We start from the raw sequence: 20461 nt of genomic DNA on the forward strand, positions 1-20461 counted from the left end.
CCAAGTTGGCTCAAGTGTTTATACAAGAGATCTTCCGACTTCACGGTCTTCCTGAAGAGATCATCTCGGATCGTGGAGCACAATTTGTAGCCAAATTTTGGCGAAGTTTGTGTCAAGCCCTCCAAGTCAAGTTAAAGTTTTCCACGGCTTACCATCCTCAGACCAATGGTCAAACCGAGAGGGTGAATCAGGACTTGGAGGCCTTCCTCCGTATATATGTGTCTTCCTCTCAAGATGACTGGGTTCAACTCCTTCCTTGGGCCGAGTTCAGCCACAACAATCAATACCATTCCTCATCTTCTTCTACACCATTCTTCATTAATTATGGATTCCACCCTAAAGTCCCAGAATTCCAACCGCTTCCCGCAACTTCTGTTCCAGCAGTGGATGTCACCTTGCGTCAGTTTTCAAATAACTGGAGGAACGTCCGCGCAGCCCTGCTTAAAGCCTCATTCAGGTATAAGAAGTTTGCCGATAGGAAGCGTAGAGCGGTTCCTGCTCTCAAGGTGGGTGATCGTGTGTGGCTGTCCACGAAGAATTTGAGGTTGAGAGTTCCCAGCATGAAATTTGCACCTCGCTACATCGGACCCTTCAAGATTGAACAAGTCATCAATCCTGTTGCCTACAGGTTACAGTTACCATCCTTCTTGAAAATACCCAGGACATTTCATGTTTCTTTGTTGAAACCGCTGATCCTGAATCGGTTTCATTCCGCACTTCCTCCAGCTCCCAAAGTTCAGACTCAACGGGGAGTCGAGTACGAGGTGGCCAAGATTTTGGACTCACGTTTCCGTTACGGTCAGTTACAATACCTCATTGACTGGAAGGGCTATGGTCCTGAAGAACGCTCTTGGACCAATGCCTCAGACGTCCATGCCCCTGCCTTGGTCCGAAATTTCCATGCAAAGTTTCCTTTAAAGCCTAAGAAGTGTCCTGGGGCCACTCCTAAAGGGGGGGGTGCTGTCACGATCCGGGTATCTGGACGCCATTACTTACCCTTCAGATGCCTCCTAAGGCTGGCTCAGCGTTCCAGGACCGGATCCCGCTGTTCCTGAGTTTCCACATGCAGAATGTCAGAGTGGTGATTTCATCAGCCGCGGCCTCCGCTGTGCCCGCGTGGTTAAATGTGCGCTTGTCAGTCTGGCGTCTCCTGTGGCCGGCGTCGCCATTACTGTTTCAATTCTCACATGGATTACAAACCAAACTTCCCTCCAAGTGTCTGCATGGGCGCAGCCATCTTGGATTTTGTCATCTGATTATTTCCACCAATCTGCTGTCTGTATTGTTGATTTGCATAATTGCCTAGCCAACCCCTTCCTTGCTGCAGGTATAAGTATGCTGTGCCTGAGCAAGGAAGGCGTCAGTGCTTTGGTTGTCTAACCTAGTTCCAGTTTGTCTCTCTCCTGTGGTTGTCTTCCAGGTTCCAGCTCCTGTCTCCAGACTTCTGCTATAGAGACCCGCACCAGCATTCCATCTGCGGTGTAGCCTGACTCTCCGATCCATTCTGGACTCACCTGTTTCCAGCTACAACAATCACCTGCTTCCAGCCCAGCTTCCAGCAGTGTACAGCTTCTCTTAAAGGGCCGGTGTCCTTTCTGCAGTTTACCACTCTCCACCGGTATTATTATTTCACCGCTCTCAAACAATCACCTGCTTCCAGCCCAGCTTCCAGCAGTGTACAGCTTCTCTTAAAGGGCCGGTGTCCTTTTCTGCAGTTTACCACTCTCCACCGGTATTATTATTTCACCGCTCTCAAACAATCACCTGCTTCCAGCCCAGCTTCCAGCAGTGTACAGCTTCTCTTAAAGGGCCGGTGTCCTTTTCTGCAGTTTACCACTCTCCACCGGTATTATTATTTCACCGCTCTCAAACTCCAAACTTCATTATTATTTCATCGCTCTCAAGTTCGTTTATTATTTAACTGGTTCCAGCCAGTATCCACTCCGTACCAACAACAGTCTGGTTCCAGCCAGTATCCACAGCAGCCGTTTTACCTTCAGCAGCCCAGCTTTTCCTGGAACATCAGCTGGTACGATCCTGGGTTCTCTCCATTGCTACAGTCAGGCCTGGTAAGGACTTTCCAACTAGAAGATTATAAGAACTGTCTCACACTACCAGTGCCTGTGGCCCTTGCCACCCTGTAGTACCCAGGAATTGTATTTATCCTCTGTTGACTTTTATGTTTCCTTTTACTGCTGCTGTGTTACGGAGTTTGTCATAATAAACATCATTGACTTTTATCCTGGTTGTCGTGGTCACGCCTTCGGGCAGTTATTCTACATGTTACTTACATGTCTAGGGGTCTGATACAACCTCCCAGGTTCCGTTACATCTCAGCCCCTACAACTGAGGCTGCCTCCCGTCAGCTCAGGCCCTCAGTTGTGACATATATATACTGGTGGTCAGCAAAATTCTGCACTGTCCTCCTACTATATACTGCGCACAACTACAATGCAGCACAGAAATGGATACTATACTTGACGGCACAGAAGTAGAGCAATGGACTACTGTACCGTACTGCTATATATATATATATATATATATACTGGTGGTCAGCAAAATTCTGCACTGTCCTCCTACTATATACTGCGCACAACTACAATGCAGCACAGATATGGGTAGTATACTTGACCACACAGAGGTAGAGCAATGGACTACTGTACCGTACTGCTATATATATATATATACTGGTGGTCAGCAAAATTCTGTACTGTCCTCCTACTATATACTGCGCACAACTACAATGCAGCACAGATATGGATAGTATACTTGACGACACAGAGGTAGAGTAATTGACTACTGTACCGTACTGCTATATACATATACTGGTGGTCAGCAAAATTCTGCACTGTCCACCTACTATATACTGCGCACAACTACAATGCAGCACAGATATAGTTAGTATACTTGATGACACAGAGGTAGAGCAATGGTCTACTGTACCGTACTGCTATATATATATATATATATATATACTGGTGGTCAGCAAAATTCTGCACTGTCCTCCTACTAAATACTGCGCACAACTACAATGCAGCACAGATATGGATAGTATACTTGACAACACAGAGGTAGAGCAATGGACTACTGTACCGTACTGCTTTATATATATACTGGTGGTCAGCAAAATTCTGCTCTGTCCTCCTACTATATACTGCGCACAACTACAATGCAGCACAGATATGGATAGTAGATTAGCTGAAGGCTGCATAAGCCTGAGGCCATATAAGAGCCCAACTTTTGGTGATTGGTTGTTTGATGACTAAGCAGTTGTTAGGCAGATCAGTTTTCCGGTTGTTTTTCCTATTGGATTAGAGGGTTGTCCATCAAGCTTTAATGGGTTGGTCTTAGGATAGTATATAGGGCAGGGTCATGTGCCTCAGACTTCCTCTTGCCATTCATTGTATGGCCCAGGAAGGTTAAGTATATTGCCACAGTTACTTTGTCTTGTGTTATCCTTGGTGCCTTTAAATTGTTTCTGTTCTGCCCCCCCCCCCCCCTTGTTGTGCTCCTTCCTTTATATAGTTGTTTCAAGTTGTGTGGTATATTTCTGCTCCCCCCCCTGCCATGCCGCGTCCATGCCGCTCCGCTCCCCCCTCCCGCCACCTCGTGGAGGCCGTGGGCACCCCCGGCTCCCGCTCCTGTAGTGCGGCCCGGAGGTTGCACCCGGAGGTTGCTTACGGCAGCGACAGGCCCGCGGCAGGGTCGGGCTGCGGCAGCCCGCTCCCCTGCCAGCGAGGTGCGAGCGGCCGTTCTGCTCGTGCCGCCGGGATGCGCGTCTCGGCCGGGCCGCGGTACGGGCGTCCCCGGCAGCCTCAGCGCGCCAAGCAGCTCCCTCGCCCGGCGCGCTAGTCAGCGCCGGGTCTCCCCTTCCCTCCCCGCCTGCGGCTCTGAGCGATGGCTTGGGCGCCCACGTGGTGCCGGGCGGCCGCGACGGGGCTGCGGGGGGGAGAGGGGGGGCCTTTTTCGCCCGCATATATGGTTGGGGATGGGGTGACTGGGACGGGCTCTGGGAGTTTCGGGGTGGGGAGTGTGGCTGGGACTGCCATGGCGCCCGCCCCTCCTGCAGTTTCGGGGTGGGGGTTCCCGGATGGGAATCCCGCTTTGGGGGCCTTTTTGCTGGGCTCCCGGTCATCCGGTGCACGTCTTCCCGCGTCGGCATCCTCGGGTGTCGGGCTCCGGGCGCCCACCCCGGCCCACTGGGGGCGTTGCAGCTGGTGGCGACTAAGGCGTCCATCGCGGTGGCAATCCACCTACCAGGCCCTCCTCTATCATTTACCGCGCCTCCAGGGTTCGCTGGGGGTCAGTTTTCCCCCACTGGCCTTCCCTGGCTTCTGGCGCCGGCGTTTCCCTCATCTACCGGAACACCTTTCATAGGCCTACCGGTGACGTTCTCACCGCAATTTTCACCGCACTTTGCCGGCTCGGACGTCAGCGTCCAGCCCACGTGGTCGGTCGGCGGCCCCCAGGTTACGGTTCCCCCCCCTGCCTTTGCGGGCTCGCATGCTGGGTCGTCCCCGACTGGGGCGAGCCCATTTGCGCAATTTTTGCTGCCGCCCCCAGGGCCTACTCAGTTCCATCCGGTTTTGTCGAGATTTTCTGGGTCGGTCGGTTACATTCCGCCTCCTGCGTGGCGGTCTGCTTACACCATTGGTGGCGCTACGGGGGTCGGGTCTGCCTTCCCCCACGCCTTTTCGTACCCCTCCGTTGGGGGTCCTCCCCCGCCGCTTCCCGCTGGCCCCCCTCCGCAGAGCGAATGGGCTTGGCTCCCTCCCCCGCCTGTTACCCCCATTGCTGTTGATGAGCTGGTTTCCCCTGCACCTGTTGTCCCTTCTGTTTCCTCCTTGCAGGTGCTGGCTGGTTCCGAGTCTTCGTCACGGAGGGGCCGGAGGTCGGAGAGGGCCGCGGCACCGACGGGGGAAGTTCCGCCGCCACCGGAGTCGGGTGCAACGGACGATGCTGTTCCGGGTCCTTCAGGCACTGGTGAGCAAGCTACTATTTCACACTGTTCGTCTAGTTCTTCTTCCTCCTCGTCTAGCAGTGTTTCTTCAGGTTCTCCGCGGCGCCCGTGTAAATTAGCTAGACTTATCGCGTGGCGCATGGCGAAGGAATCGCGGAAAGTGACAGCACCGGCGCCGGCAATTCCCCCCGACCCCCCCCCCCCCTTGTTATACGGAGATGGTGCATTGCGCCAACACGGCAATTACCTGGGGGGTTCGTAAGCGGATGCGAGATAAAATTAGGAAGGGGAAATACGTTGACATCTTCACCCTTACGGATGAGATGCGGCAGGGATTTGACGCAGTTAAGAAACCGGGTGGCATTAGGGAAAGTGTGTTCCGCAATTTTCACCAGAGGTTGCGGGGGTTCTTGGTTTTTACGGCTTGCTACACAGAATCGCGGCCCGCCGAGTATTCCAATTTGGTCAAATACCTGTTTTTAGTGTATGACATGTACTTAAAATCCAAAGGTTCCGCTTGGCGGGATTACGATGAGAAATTCCGTTGTAATCAGGATGGTAACCCCATCCTGCCCGCGGGTTTTAAGGATGTCGAGGTGTGGTTGGAGGTCACACAGCAGTTCAAGCCCGCTCCGGACGCCGTGGTCAAGAAGCCCGTGGCGGCTGGGGTTTCGGGCTCCCGCTCGGTGGGGAAAGTAAAGTGTTTTGCCTACAACGAGGGAAAATGCGCCATGGGGGGTAAATTGTAGTTTTCGCCACTCATGTAAGTTGTGCGGGGCCAGTCACCCGGTCAATGATTGCACCTCGGCGGTGAGCGGTAAGCCCTCCGCTCCAGCCGAGGCCAGGGGAGTTGGAAAGTAAGCCTTCTCCCTGATTCGAGTTCCCGAATTGCGTCGCTGGCTGAGTTTATACCCTGATAAGTCGGCAGCATCGTTCCTCTTGGACGGTTTTCGACATGGTTTTCGTCTGCCCATTTCGGATTCGGTGCACGTAGTGGCGCGCCAGAATTTGAGGTCGGCTCACGAATTCCCACGGGAGGTGCGGCGGAAAGTAAACGCGGAGATCGGCTTGGGGCGCATGTGTGGGCCCTACGCCTTTCCCCCTATGCCCTCCTTGTGCATTTCCCCCATTGGGGTGGTGCCCAAGAAGGCCCCAGGCAAGTTCCGCCTGATACAGCACCTGTCGCATCCTCCGGGCGTTTCGGTTAATGACTCCATTCCTCAGGCCGTGTGCAGGGTGCGTTATCAGTCTTTTGATGACACTCTGCGCTTGGTGCGGGACTGTGGTCCGGGGGGCCTGTTGGCAAAATTGAACGTGGAGTCGGCTTTTTGGCTACTTCCCCTGCATCTGGATTCCCTGCGGTTTCTGGGTTTCAAACTGGGGGACGAGTTTTACGTGGATCGGTGTCTCCCCATGGGTTGTTCGGTCTCCTGAGCCTATTTTGAGAGATTTAGCACGTTTTTGCACTGGTGCGTCCAGGCGGCCTCCAGCCAACTCGGGGTGGCTCACTACCTGGACGATTTTCTCTTTGTGGGCCCAGGGGGCAGTTCGATCTGTGGAGATATTCGGTTGGTGGCTAGGTCCTAGTTCGAAAGTTTGGGGGTGCCCGTCGCGCTGGACAAGTGTGAGGGCCCCTGCACTTGTCTGAGCTATTTAGGAATTGAAATAGACACGGTGGCGGGTTGCTGTCGCCTTCCTGAGGATAAAGTGCGTAAGCTTTTGGGTTTAATTCACGATTGTTTAGGCAAGCGCAGGGTTCGGCTTAAGCAGGTACAGTCTTTGCTGGGTTTGTTCAACTTTGCATGCCGGATTATCCCCATGGGTAGGGTTTTCTGTCGCAAACTTGAACGGGCCACGGCGGGGACGGTCCGGCAGCATCACACCGTGTACCTTTCCCGCGAGATCAGGGATGATTTGCGGATTTGGGTTTCTTTCCTGGTGTCCTTCAACAGGGAGGTTTTGTGGCCTCCCCCTTGTTGTTCCAGCAGTTGGCTCCAGTTGTTCACGGATGCCTCGGGCAGTAAGGGTTTTGGAGCATTTTTTGCCGGGGCATGGTGCGCTGCTGCCTGGCCGGCCTTTTGGGTGGCACGGGGTTTCACCAAGAACCTCCTTTTGCTGGAATTGTTCCCGATCATAGTTGCTCTTGAGTTGTTGTCCTGCCAGTTCGTGAATCGGGACATATCGTTCCGTTGTGACAACTTGGGGGTGGTATACGCCATCAATAATCAGCGTTCTTCCTCTCCTCAGGCTTTGCGGCTTCTACGGCATCTAGTGTTAGTTTGCTTGCGGCGCAATATTCATTTCAGGGCCCGTCACGTTCCCGGAATCGACAACGGAATTGCGGATGCATTGTCTCAGTTCCAATTTGATAAGTTCCGGGCGTTGGTTCCGGGAGCGGCGGCGGAGAGTTTACCGTGCCCGCCTTCTGTCTGGCAGATTGTCGAATCGGGTTAGCTGCTCTGGCCAGGTGTGCATTGGCTCCTTCCATGCTCAGAGCATATGATGCGGCCTGGCGTGATTGGTCGGCCTTTCAAAGTAAGTACAGTGTGGCAGGTGAGTCCCCGGCTGACGTTTTGATGGCGTTTGTTTGGGAACATTATCAAAAGGGGAGGTCGAAAGCGGCCATGTCTTCTGCCCTTGCAGGCATTTCTTTTCACTCTCGGCTCCAAGGGATGACGGACCCCACCGGGTCTTTTGTCCTTTCCAGAGCGCTTAAATGTTGGGCTAGGATGCGACCGGCGCCCGTGGGCTCCCGTAGACCCGTGACGTTGCAGCTTCTGACGGAGTTGCTGGGTGTGCTGCCTCGAATTGCGACCTCGGAGTTCGAGGTGGCCCTGTTTAGTTGTGCGTATGCCCTAGCCTTTTTTGGGGCTTTCCGAGTGAGCGAGTTAGTGGCGTGCAGCAAGTCATCTCAGGAGTCGGGTCTGCGTTACGAGAATGTGCGCCTGCAGGATGGCCTGTTGCTCTGTAGGATTGTGCGGTCCAAGACAGATCAAACAGGTCGGGGTCACTGGGTGCCCTTGGAGGCCCAGGAGGAAGCAAGTGTTTGCCCGCTGCAGGTGACACAGGAGTATATCCGGTTGAGGCCTTCGAGGGGCGACCAGTTGCTGGTTCATGCGCACGCTGGCCCGCTGACGAAGTTTCAATTTGCTGCTGTGTTTAAGAAATGTTTGGCGGCGTTGGGCTTGCGGGGGGCGGACTTCGGTTCCCATTCCTTTCGGATTGGGGCGGCTACCCATGCAGCGGCTACGGGTTCATCCCCGGCGGCTATTCGGGAGCTGGGCCGTTGGAAGTCTGCCTCCTATAAGTCTTATGTCCGTTTTGATAAGATGTAGGTGCGCCTGTTGCGCTAACCCAAAAACTTGTTTACTCGTCGGTTTTTGAACGCTTACCGTTCAGGAATCGAGGGTGTGAAGTGAATTTTTTAATTTTCCTCCGAGGGGACCTAATTTCAATTGGCTGGTCTCTTAAGGTCCACGGGAGGTTTTTTGAGTTTTCTCCTTCACTTGGGTTATTCTGTTTATTGCATTATATATGTTTTTTGTGTGCACATTTCTGATGTTAGGGTGTTTTCTTTTTCAGCTGTCGTTGATTTTGGGGAACATGTATGGCTGGTTGGCCATTCTTATATTTTTTGGACGGCGAGGCATCCCATGGCACTTAGGGCAGCTGATGTTTTTGGGTCCAGGGAGCTGCGTTGGTTAGGTGTCAGGGGCATGCTGTGGGGTGATTTGTTGCGGCTCCTTTTTCACCGTGAGCGCCGCTGGGGTCGCCCCAGTTGTATTATCCTGCATTTAGGTAAGAATGATTTGGGCCGAGTTAAGGGCATAGATTTAATTTTGTCCATTAAGGCGGATTTGGTGGCGATTTGTTGTCACTGGCCAGGAGTACGCATTGTTTGGTCGGAGATAGTTCCGTGTTTTCATTGGCGTGGTGCGGTGCGTTTCTCAGCTCTGGAGAAGGCTCGCAAGAAGGTGAATTTGGCAGTGTCTCTCTTTGTCAGGGCCATAGGTGGAGTAGCTGTCAGGCATCCTTTACTTGTGCTGCGTAATCGGCAGTTCTACAAGGAGGATGGGGTTCATCTTTCTCCGGACGGAGTGCAGGTTTTCCTGGAGGATGTTTTTGGTCCTTTTCATTAGGGCTATTTAGTTTGTTCTTAGTTGGTTATTATTTGCTTGTTCGGATGGCGGTGGCGGTTTTGTAACCCTTTAGTGGCGGGAAGTCGCTACCAACCAGCGGTCAAACAGGCATAAGTGGTCATTGTGGGGCACCCTCTTTAGAAGGACGGCAGGTGTGTCCTTCTCTTGCGGTTGGACATTTAGACATTCCCCTGCGGGAACCGAACTTTTGCCAGAGAAAAGAGTGGTGATGCCAGCACAATGCGGGTTATGCAGGAAGGAGGCGGGGTTTGGGTACTCCCCTCCTTGGTTTGGTGGTTTTCATCTAGGTGACTGGAGCTGGTGTCTGGTAGCGACTTTCTTTTTGCCATCCTCCAATCTAAAGTTAACTCTACAATCTAAATTAATTCCAATTCAATTACAATTATAGTTTAAAGAGTTGGTCAGCGATCAATAAATATCGCCTGACCTTTAACTCCAGCTACCGTGTCCGTGTCTTTATTTCAGTGTGTTGTTTTGTTTTATTTTAGTGATAAGCTAGCTTAAGAAAAGGTTTATGTAATCACAATAAAGTTATGGGCGCCTTAGATTAGCTGAAGGCTGCATAAGCCTGAGGCCATATAAGAGCCCAACTTTTGGTGATTGGTTGTTTGATGACTAAGCAGTTGCTAGGCAGATCAGTTTTCCGGTTGTTTTTCCTATTGGATTAGAGGGTTGTCCATCAAGCTTTAATGGATTGGTCTTAGGATAGTATATAGGGCAGGGTCATGTGCCTCAGACTTCCTCTTGCCATTCATTGAATGCCCGCCCGCCCTCCCGGATTTCATTTGATTTGTTTTTGTTTCATTCAGTTGGCTATTGAAAGTCAGATTGGCGAGAAGTCGCTACCAACCAGCGGTCACACAGGCATAAGTGGTCATTGTGGGGCACCCTCTTTAGAAGGACGGCAGGTGTGACCTTCTCTTGCGGTTGGACATTTAGACGTTCCCCTGCGGGAACCAAACGTTTGCCAGAGAAAAGAGTGGTGAGGCCAGCACAATGCGGGTTATGCAGGAAGGAGGCGGGGTTTGGGTACTCCCCTCCTTGGTTTGGTGGTTTTCATCTAGGTGACTGGAGCTGGTGTCTGGTAGCGACTTTCTTTTTGCCATCCTCCAATCTAAAGTTAACTCTACCATCTAAATTAATTCCAATTCGATTACAATTATAGTTTAAAGAGTTGGTCAGCGATCAATAAATATCGTCTGACCTTTAACTCCAGCTACCGTGTCCGTGTCTTTATTTCAGTTTGTTGTGTCGTTTTATTTTAGTGATAAGCTTGCTTAAGAAAAGGTTTATGTAATCACAAAAAGGTTATGGGCGCCTTATACTTGACGACACAGAGGTAGAGCAATGGACTACTGTACCGTACTGCTATATATATATATATATATATATATATATATATATACTGGTGGTCAGCAAAATTCTGCACTGTCCTCCTACTAAATACTGCGCACAACTACAATGCAGCACAGATATGGATAGTATACTTGTCGACACAGAGGTAGAGCAATGGACTACTGTACCATACTGCTATATATATATACTGGTCGTCAGCAAAATTCTGCACTGTCCTTCTACTATATACTGCGCACAACTACAATGCAGCACAGATATGGATAGTATACTTGATGACACAGAGGTAGAGCAATGGACTACTGTACCGTAATGCTATATATATATACTGGTGGTCAGCAAAATTCTGCACTGTCCTCCTACTATATACTGTGCACAACTACAATGCAGCACAGATATGGATAGTATACTTGACGACACAGAGGTAGAGCAATGGACTACTGTACCGTACTGCTATATATATATACTGGTCATCAGCAAAATTCTGCACTGTCCTTCTACTATATACTGCGCACAACTACAATGCAGCACAGATATGGATAGTATACTTGATGACACAGAGGTAGAGCAATGGACTACTGTACCGTACTGCTATATATATATATATATATATATATACAGGTGGTCAGCAAAATTCTGCACTGTCCTCCTACTATATACTGCGCACAACTACAATGTAGCACAGATATGGATAGTATACATGACGACACAGAGGTAGAGCAATGGACTACTGTACCGTAATGCTATATATATATACTGGTGGTCAGCAAAATTCTGCACTGTCCTCCTACTATATACTGTGCACAACTACAATGCAGCACAGATATGGATAGTATACTTGACGACACAGAGGTAGAGCAATGGACTACTGTACCGTACTGCTTTATATATATACTGGTGGTCAGCAAAATTCTGCTCTGTCCTCCTACTATATACTGCGCACAACTACAATGCAGCACAGATATGGATAGTAGATTAGCTGAAGGCTGCATAAGCCTGAGGCCATATAAGAGCCCAACTTTTGGTGATTGGTTGTTTGATGACTAAGCAGTTGTTAGGCAGATCAGTTTTCCGGTTGTTTTTCCTATTGGATTAGAGGGTTGTCCATCAAGCTTTAATGGGTTGGTCTTAGGATAGTATATAGGGCAGGGTCATGTGCCTCAGACTTCCTCTTGCCATTCATTGTATGGCCCAGGAAGGTTAAGTATATTGCCACAGTTACTTTGTCTTGTGTTATCCTTGGTGCCTTTAAATTGTTTCTGTTCTGCCCCCCCCCCCTTGTTGTGCTCCTTCCTTTATATAGTTGTTTCAAGTTGTGTGGTATATTTCTGCTCCCCCCCCTGCCATGCCGCGTCCATGCCGCTCCGCTCCCCCCTCCCGCCACCTCGTGGAGGCCGTGGGCACCCCCGGCTCCCGCTCCTGTAGTGCGGCCCGGAGGTTGCACCCGGAGGTTGCTTACGGCAGCGACAGGCCCGCGGCAGGGTCGGGCTGCGGCAGCCCGCTCCCCTGCCAGCGAGGTGCGAGCGGCCGTTCTGCTCGTGCCGCCGGGACGCGCGTCTCGGCCGGGCCGCGGTACGGGCGTCCCCGGCAGCCTCAGCGCGCCAAGCAGCTCCCTCGCCCGGCGCGCTAGTCAGCGCCGGGTCTCCCCTTCCCTCCCCGCCTGCGGCTCTGAGCGATGGCTTGGGCGCCCACGTGGTGCCGGGCGGCCGCGACGGGGCTGCGGGGGGGAGAGGGGGGGCCTTTTTCGCCCGCATATATGGTTGGGGATGGGGTGACTGGGACGGGCTCTGGGAGTTTCGGGGTGGGGAGTGTGGCTGGGACTGCCATGGCGCCCGCCCCTCCTGCAGTTTCGGGGTGGGGGTTCCCGGATGGGAATCCCGCTTTGGGGGCCTTTTTGCTGGGCTCCCGGTCATCCGGTGCACGTCTTCCCGCGTCGGCATCCTCGGGTGTCGGGCTCCGGGCGCCCACCCCGGCCCACTGGGGGCGTTGCAGCTGGTGGCGACTAAGGCGTCCATCGCGGTGGCGTTCCACCTACCAGGCCCTCCTCTATCATTTACCGCGCCTCCAGGGTTCGCTGGGGGTCAGTTTTCCCCCACTGGCCTTCCCTGGCTTCTGGCGCCGGCGTTTCCCTCATCTACCGGAACACCTTTCATAGGCCTACCGGTGACGTTCTCACCGCAATTTTCACCGCACTTTGCCGGCTCGGACGTCAGCGTCCAGCCCACGTGGTCGGTCGGCGGCCCCCGGGTTACGGTTCCCCCCCCCTGCCTTTGCGGGCTCGCATGCTGGGTCGTCCCCGACTGGGGCGAGCCCATTTGCGCAATTTTTGCTGCCGCCCCCAGGGCCTACTCAGTTCCATCCGGTTTTGTCGAGATTTTCTGGGTCGGTCGGTTACATTCCGCCTCCTGCGTGGCGGTCTGCTTACACCATTGGTGGCGCTACGGGGGTCGGGTCTGCCTTCCCCCACGCCTTTTCGTACCCCTCCGTTGGGGGTCCTCCCCCGCCGCTTCCCGCTGGCCCCCCTCCGCAGAGCGAATGGGCTTGGCTCCCTCCCCCGCCTGTTACCCCCATTGCTGTTGATGAGCTGGTTTCCCCTGCACCTGTTGTCCCTTCTGTTTCCTCCTTGCAGGTGCTGGCTGGTTCCGAGTCTTCGTCACGGAGGGGCCGGAGGTCGGAGAGGGCCGCGGCACCGACGGGGGAAGTTCCGCCGCCACCGGAGTCGGGTGCAACGGACGATGCTGTTCCGGGTCCTTCAGGCACTGGTGAGCAAGCTACTATTTCACACTGTTCGTCTAGTTCTTCTTCCTCCTCGTCTAGCAGTGTTTCTTCAGGTTCTCCGCGGCGCCCGTGTAAATTAGCTAGACTTATCGCGTGGCGCATGGCGAAGGAATCGCGGAAAGTGACAGCACCGGCGCCGGCAATTCCCCCCGACCCCCCCCCCCCCTTGTTATACGGAGATGGTGCATTGCGCCAACACGGCAATTACCTGGGGGGTTCGTAAGCGGATGCGAGATAAAATTAGGAAGGGGAAATACGTTGACATCTTCACCCTTACGGATGAGATGCGGCAGGGATTTGACGCAGTTAAGAAACCGGGTGGCATTAGGGAAAGTGTGTTCCGCAATTTTCACCAGAGGTTGCGGGGGTTCTTGGTTTTTACGGCTTGCTACACAGAATCGCGGCCCGCCGAGTATTCCAATTTGGTCAAATACCTGTTTTTAGTGTATGACATGTACTTAAAATCCAAAGGTTCCGCTTGGCGGGATTACGATGAGAAATTCCGTTGTAATCAGGATGGTAACCCCATCCTGCCCGCGGGTTTTAAGGATGTCGAGGTGTGGTTGGAGGTCACACAGCAGTTCAAGCCCGCTCCGGACGCCGTGGTCAAGAAGCCCGTGGCGGCTGGGGTTTCGGGCTCCCGCTCGGTGGGGAAAGTAAAGTGTTTTGCCTACAACGAGGGAAAATGCGCCATGGGGGGTAAATTGTAGTTTTCGCCACTCGTGTAAGTTGTGCGGGGCCAGTCACCCGGTCAATGATTGCACCTCGGCGGTGAGCGGTAAGCCCTCCGCTCCAGCCGAGGCCAGGGGAGTTGGAAAGTAAGCCTTCTCCCTGATTCGAGTTCCCGAATTGCGTCGCTGGCTGAGTTTATACCCTGATAAGTCGGCAGCATCGTTCCTCTTGGACGGTTTTCGACATGGTTTTCGTCTGCCCATTTCGGATTCGGTGCACGTAGTGGCGCGCCAGAATTTGAGGTCGGCTCACGAATTCCCACGGGAGGTGCGGCGGAAAGTAAACGCGGAGATCGGCTTGGGGCGCATGTGTGGGCCCTACGCCTTTCCCCCTATGCCCTCCTTGTGCATTTCCCCCATTGGGGTGGTGCCCAAGAAGGCCCCAGGCAAGTTCCGCCTGATACAGCACCTGTCGCATCCTCCGGGCGTTTCGGTTAATGACTCCATTCCTCAGGCCGTGTGCAGGGTGCGTTATCAGTCTTTTGATGACACTCTGCGCTTGGTGCGGGACTGTGGTCCGGGGGGCCTGTTGGCAAAATTGAACGTGGAGTCGGCTTTTTGGCTACTTCCCCTGCATCTGGATTCCCTGCGGTTTCTGGGTTTCAAACTGGGGGACGAGTTTTACGTGGATCGGTGTCTCCCCATGGGTTGTTCGGTCTCCTGAGCCTATTTTGAGAGATTTAGCACGTTTTTGCACTGGTGCGTCCAGGCGGCCTCCAGCCAACTCGGGGTGGCTCACTACCTGGACGATTTTCTCTTTGTGGGCCCAGGGGGCAGTTCGATCTGTGGAGATATTCGGTTGGTGGCTAGGTCCTAGTTCGAAAGTTTGGGGGTGCCCGTCGCGCAGGACAAGTGTGAGGGCCCCTGCACTTGTCTGAGCTATTTAGGAATTGAAATAGACACGGTGGCGGGTTGCTGTCGCCTTCCTGAGGATAAAGTGCGTAAGCTTTTGGGTTTAATTCACGATTGTTTAGGCAAGCGCAGGGTTCGGCTTAAGCAGGTACAGTCTTTGCTGGGTTCGTTCAACTTTGCATGCCGGATTATCCCCATGGGTAGGGTTTTCTGTCGCAAACTTGAACGGGCCACGGCGGGGACGGTCCGGCAGCATCACACCGTGTACCTTTCCCGCGAGATCAGGGATGATTTGCGGATTTGGGTTTCTTTCCTGGTGTCCTTCAACAGGGAGGTTTTGTGGCCTCCCCCTTGTTGTTCCAGCAGTTGGCTCCAGTTGTTCACGGATGCCTCGGGCAGTAAGGGTTTTGGAGCATTTTTTGCCGGGGCATGGTGCGCTGCTGCCTGGCCGGCCTTTTGGGTGGCACGGGGTTTCACCAAGAACCTCCTTTTGCTGGAATTGTTCCCGATCATAGTTGCTCTTGAGTTGTTGTCCTGCCAGTTCGTGAATCGGGACATATCGTTCCGTTGTGACAACTTGGGGGTGGTATACGCCATCAATAATCAGCGTTCTTCCTCTCCTCAGGCTTTGCGGCTTCTACGGCATCTAGTGTTAGTTTGCTTGCGGCGCAATATTCATTTCAGGGCCCGTCACGTTCCCGGAATCGACAACGGAATTGCGGATGCATTGTCTCAGTTCCAATTTGATAAGTTCCGGGCGTTGGTTCCGGGAGCGGCGGCGGAGGGTTTACCGTGCCCGCCTTCTGTCTGGCAGATTGTCGAATCGGGTTAGCTGCTCTGGCCAGGTGTGCATTGGCTCCTTCCATGCTCAGAGCATATGATGCGGCCTGGCGTGATTGGTCGGCCTTTCAAAGTAAGTACAGTGTGGCAGGTGAGTCCCCGGCTGACGTTTTGATGGCGTTTGTTTGGGAACATTATCAAAAGGGGAGGTCGAAAGCGGCCATGTCTTCTGCCCTTGCAGGCATTTCTTTTCACTCTCGGCTCCAAGGGATGACGGACCCCACCGGGTCTTTTGTCCTTTCCAGAGCGCTTAAATGTTGGGCTAGGATGCGACCGGCGCCCGTGGGCTCCCGTAGACCCGTGACGTTGCAGCTTCTGACGGAGTTGCTGGGTGTGCTGCCTCGAATTGCGACCTCGGAGTTCGAGGTGGCCCTGTTTAGTTGTGCGTATGCCCTAGCCTTTTTTGGGGCTTTCCGAGTGAGCGAGTTAGTGGCGTGCAGCAAGTCATCTCAGGAGTCGGGTCTGCGTTACGAGAATGTGCGCCTGCAGGATGGCCTGTTGCTCTGTAGGATTGTGCGGTCCAAGACAGATCAAACAGGTCGGGGTCGCTGGGTGCCCTTGGAGGCCCAGGAGGAAGCAAGTGTTTGCCCGCTGCAGGTGACACAGGAGTATATCCGGTTGAGGCCTTCGAGGGGCGACCAGTTGCTGGTTCATGCGCACGCTGGCCCGCTGACGAAGTTTCAATTTGCTGCTGTGTTTAAGAAATGTTTGGCGGCGTTGGGCTTGCGGGGGGCGGACTTCGGTTCCCATTCCTTTCGGATTGGGGCGGCTACCCATGCAGCGGCTACGGGTTCATCCCCGGCGGCTATTCGGGAGCTGGGCCGTTGGAAATCTGCCTCCTATAAGTCTTATGTCCGTTTTGATAAGATGTAGGTGCGCCTGTTGCGCTAACCCAAAAACTTGTTTACTCGTCGGTTTTTGAACGCTTACCGTTCAGGAATCGAGGGTGTGAAGTGAATTTTTTAATTTTCCTCCGAGGGGACCTAATTTCAATTGGCTGGTCTCTTAAGGTCCACGGGAGGTTTTTTGAGTTTTCTCCTTCACTTGGGTTATTCTGTTTATTGCATTATATATGTTTTTTGTGTGCACATTTCTGATGTTAGGGTGTTTTCTTTTTCAGCTGTCGTTGATTTTGGGGAACATGTATGGCTGGTTGGCCATTCTTATATTTTTTGGACGGCGAGGCATCCCATGGCACTTAGGGCAGCTGATGTTTTTGGGTCCAGGGAGCTGCGTTGGTTAGGTGTCAGGGGCATGCTGTGGGGTGATTTGTTGCGGCTCCTTTTTCACCGTGAGCGCCGCTGGGGTCGCCCCAGTTGTATTATCCTGCATTTAGGTAAGAATGATTTGGGCCGAGTTAAGGGCATAGATTTAATTTTGTCCATTAAGGCGGATTTGGTGGCGATTTGTTGTCACTGGCCAGGAGTACGCATTGTTTGGTCGGAGATAGTTCCGTGTTTTCATTGGCGTGGTGCGGTGCGTTTCTCAGCTCTGGAGAAGGCTCGCAAGAAGGTGAATTTGGCAGTGTCTCTCTTTGTCAGGGCCATAGGTGGAGTAGCTGTCAGGCATCCTTTACTTGTGCTGCGTAATCGGCAGTTCTACAAGGAGGATGGGGTTCATCTTTCTCCGGACGGAGTGCAGGTTTTCCTGGAGGATGTTTTTGGTCCTTTTCATTAGGGCTATTTAGTTTGTTCTTAGTTGGTTATTATTTGCTTGTTCGGATGGCGGTGGCGGTTTTGTAACCCTTTAGTGGCGGGAAGTCGCTACCAACCAGCGGTCAAACAGGCATAAGTGGTCATTGTGGGGCACCCTCTTTAGAAGGACGGCAGGTGTGTCCTTCTCTTGCGGTTGGACATTTAGACATTCCCCTGCGGGAACCGAACGTTTGCCAGAGAAAAGAGTGGTGATGCCAGCACAATGCGGGTTATGCAGGAAGGAGGCGGGGTTTGGGTACTCCCCTCCTTGGTTTGGTGGTTTTCATCTAGGTGACTGGAGCTGGTGTCTGGTAGCGACTTTCTTTTTGCCATCCTCCAATCTAAAGTTAACTCTACAATCTAAATTAATTCCAATTCAATTACAATTATAGTTTAAAGAGTTGGTCAGCGATCAATAAATATCGCCTGACCTTTAACTCCAGCTACCGTGTCCGTGTCTTTATTTCAGTGTGTTGTTTTGTTTTATTTTAGTGATAAGCTAGCTTAAGAAAAGGTTTATGTAATCACAATAAAGTTATGGGCGCCTTAGATTAGCTGAAGGCTGCATAAGCCTGAGGCCATATAAGAGCCCAACTTTTGGTGATTGGTTGTTTGATGACTAAGCAGTTGCTAGGCAGATCAGTTTTCCGGTTGTTTTTTCTATTGGATTAGAGGGTTGTCCATCAAGCTTTAATGGATTGGTCTTAGGATAGTATATAGGGCAGGGTCATGTGCCTCAGACTTCCTCTTGCCATTCATTGAATGCCCGCCCGCCCTCCCGGATTTCATTTGATTTGTTTTTGTTTCATTCAGTTGGCTATTGAAAGTCAGATTGGCGAGAAGTCGCTACCAACCAGCGGTCACACAGGCATAAGTGGTCATTGTGGGGCACCCTCTTTAGAAGGACGGCAGGTGTGACCTTCTCTTGCGGTTGGACATTTAGACGTTCCCCTGCGGGAACCAAACGTTTGCCAGAGAAAAGAGTGGTGAGGCCAGCACAATGCGGGTTATGCAGGAAGGAGGCGGGGTTTGGGTACTCCCCTCCTTGGTTTGGTGGTTTTCATCTAGGTGACTGGAGCTGGTGTCTGGTAGCGACTTTCTTTTTGCCATCCTCCAATCTAAAGTTAACTCTACCATCTAAATTAATTCCAATTCGATTACAATTATAGTTTAAAGAGTTGGTCAGCGATCAATAAATATCGTCTGACCTTTAACTCCAGCTACCGTGTCCGTGTCTTTATTTCAGTTTGTTGTGTCGTTTTATTTTAGTGATAAGCTTGCTTAAGAAAAGGTTTATGTAATCACAAAAAGGTTATGGGCGCCTTATACTTGACGACACAGAGGTAGAGCAATGGACTACTGTACCGTACTGCTATATATATATATATATATATATATATATACTGGTGGTCAGCAAAATTCTGCACTGTCCTCCTACTATATACTGTGCACAACTACAATGCAGCACAGATATGGATAGTATACTTGACGACACAGAGGTAGAGCAATGGACTACTGTACCGTACTGCTTTATATATATACTGGTGGTCAGCAAAATTCTGCTCTGTCCTCCTACTATATACTGCGCACAACTACAATGCAGCACAGATATGGATAGTAGATTAGCTGAAGGCTGCATAAGCCTGAGGCCATATAAGAGCCCAACTTTTGGTGATTGGTTGTTTGATGACTAAGCAGTTGTTAGGCAGATCAGTTTTCCGGTTGTTTTTCCTATTGGATTAGAGGGTTGTCCATCAAGCTTTAATGGGTTGGTCTTAGGATAGTATATAGGGCAGGGTCATGTGCCTCAGACTTCCTCTTGCCATTCATTGTATGGCCCAGGAAGGTTAAGTATATTGCCACAGTTACTTTGTCTTGTGTTATCCTTGGTGCCTTTAAATTGTTTCTGTTCTGCCCCCCCCCCCTTGTTGTGCTCCTTCCTTTATATAGTTGTTTCAAGTTGTGTGGTATATTTCTGCTCCCCCCCCTGCCATGCCGCGTCCATGCCGCTCCGCTCCCCCCTCCCGCCACCTCGTGGAGGCCGTGGGCACCCCCGGCTCCCGCTCCTGTAGTGCGGCCCGGAGGTTGCACCCGGAGGTTGCTTACGGCAGCGACAGGCCCGCGGCAGGGTCGGGCTGCGGCAGCCCGCTCCCCTGCCAGCGAGGTGCGAGCGGCCGTTCTGCTCGTGCCACCGGGACGCGCGTCTCGGCCGGGCCGCGGTACGGGCGTCCCCGGCAGCCTCAGCGCGCCAAGCAGCTCCCTCGCCCGGCGCGCTAGTCAGCGCCGGGTCTCCCCTTCCCTCCCCGCCTGCGGCTCTGAGCGATGGCTTGGGCGCCCACGTGGTGCCGGGCGGCCGCGACGGGGCTGCGGGGGGGAGAGGGGGGGCCTTTTTCGCCCGCATATATGGTTGGGGATGGGGTGACTGGGACGGGCTCTGGGAGTTTCGGGGTGGGGAGTGTGGCTGGGACTGCCATGGCGCCCGCCCCTCCTGCAGTTTCGGGGTGGGGGTTCCCGGATGGGAATCCCGCTTTGGGGGCCTTTTTGCTGGGCTCCCGGTCATCCGGTGCACGTCTTCCCGCGTCGGCATCCTCGGGTGTCGGGCTCCGGGCGCCCACCCCGGCCCACTGGGGGCGTTGCAGCTGGTGGCGACTAAGGCGTCCATCGCGGTGGCGTTCCACCTACCAGGCCCTCCTCTATCATTTACCGCGCCTCCAGGGTTCGCTGGGGGTCAGTTTTCCCCCACTGGCCTTCCCTGGTTTCTGGCGCCGGCGTTTCCCTCATCTACCGGAACACCTTTCATAGGCCTACCGGTGACGTTCTCACCGCAATTTTTACCGCACTTTGCCGGTTCGGACGTCAGCGTCCAGCCCACGTGGTCGGTCGGCGGCCCCCGGGTTACGGTTCCCCCCCCCTGCCTTTGCGGGCTCGCATGCTGGGTCGTCCCCGACTGGGGCGAGCCCATTTGCGCAATTTTTGCTGCCGCCCCCAGGGCCTACTCAGTTCCATCCGGTTTTGTCGAGATTTTCTGGGTCGGTCGGTTACATTCCGCCTCCTGCGTGGCGGTCTGCTTACACCATTGGTGGCGCTACGGGG

This window comes from Pseudophryne corroboree, chromosome 6 (genome assembly GCF_028390025.1).
Source record: "Pseudophryne corroboree isolate aPseCor3 chromosome 6, aPseCor3.hap2, whole genome shotgun sequence".
NCBI classification, from domain to species: domain Eukaryota; kingdom Metazoa; phylum Chordata; class Amphibia; order Anura; family Myobatrachidae; genus Pseudophryne; species Pseudophryne corroboree.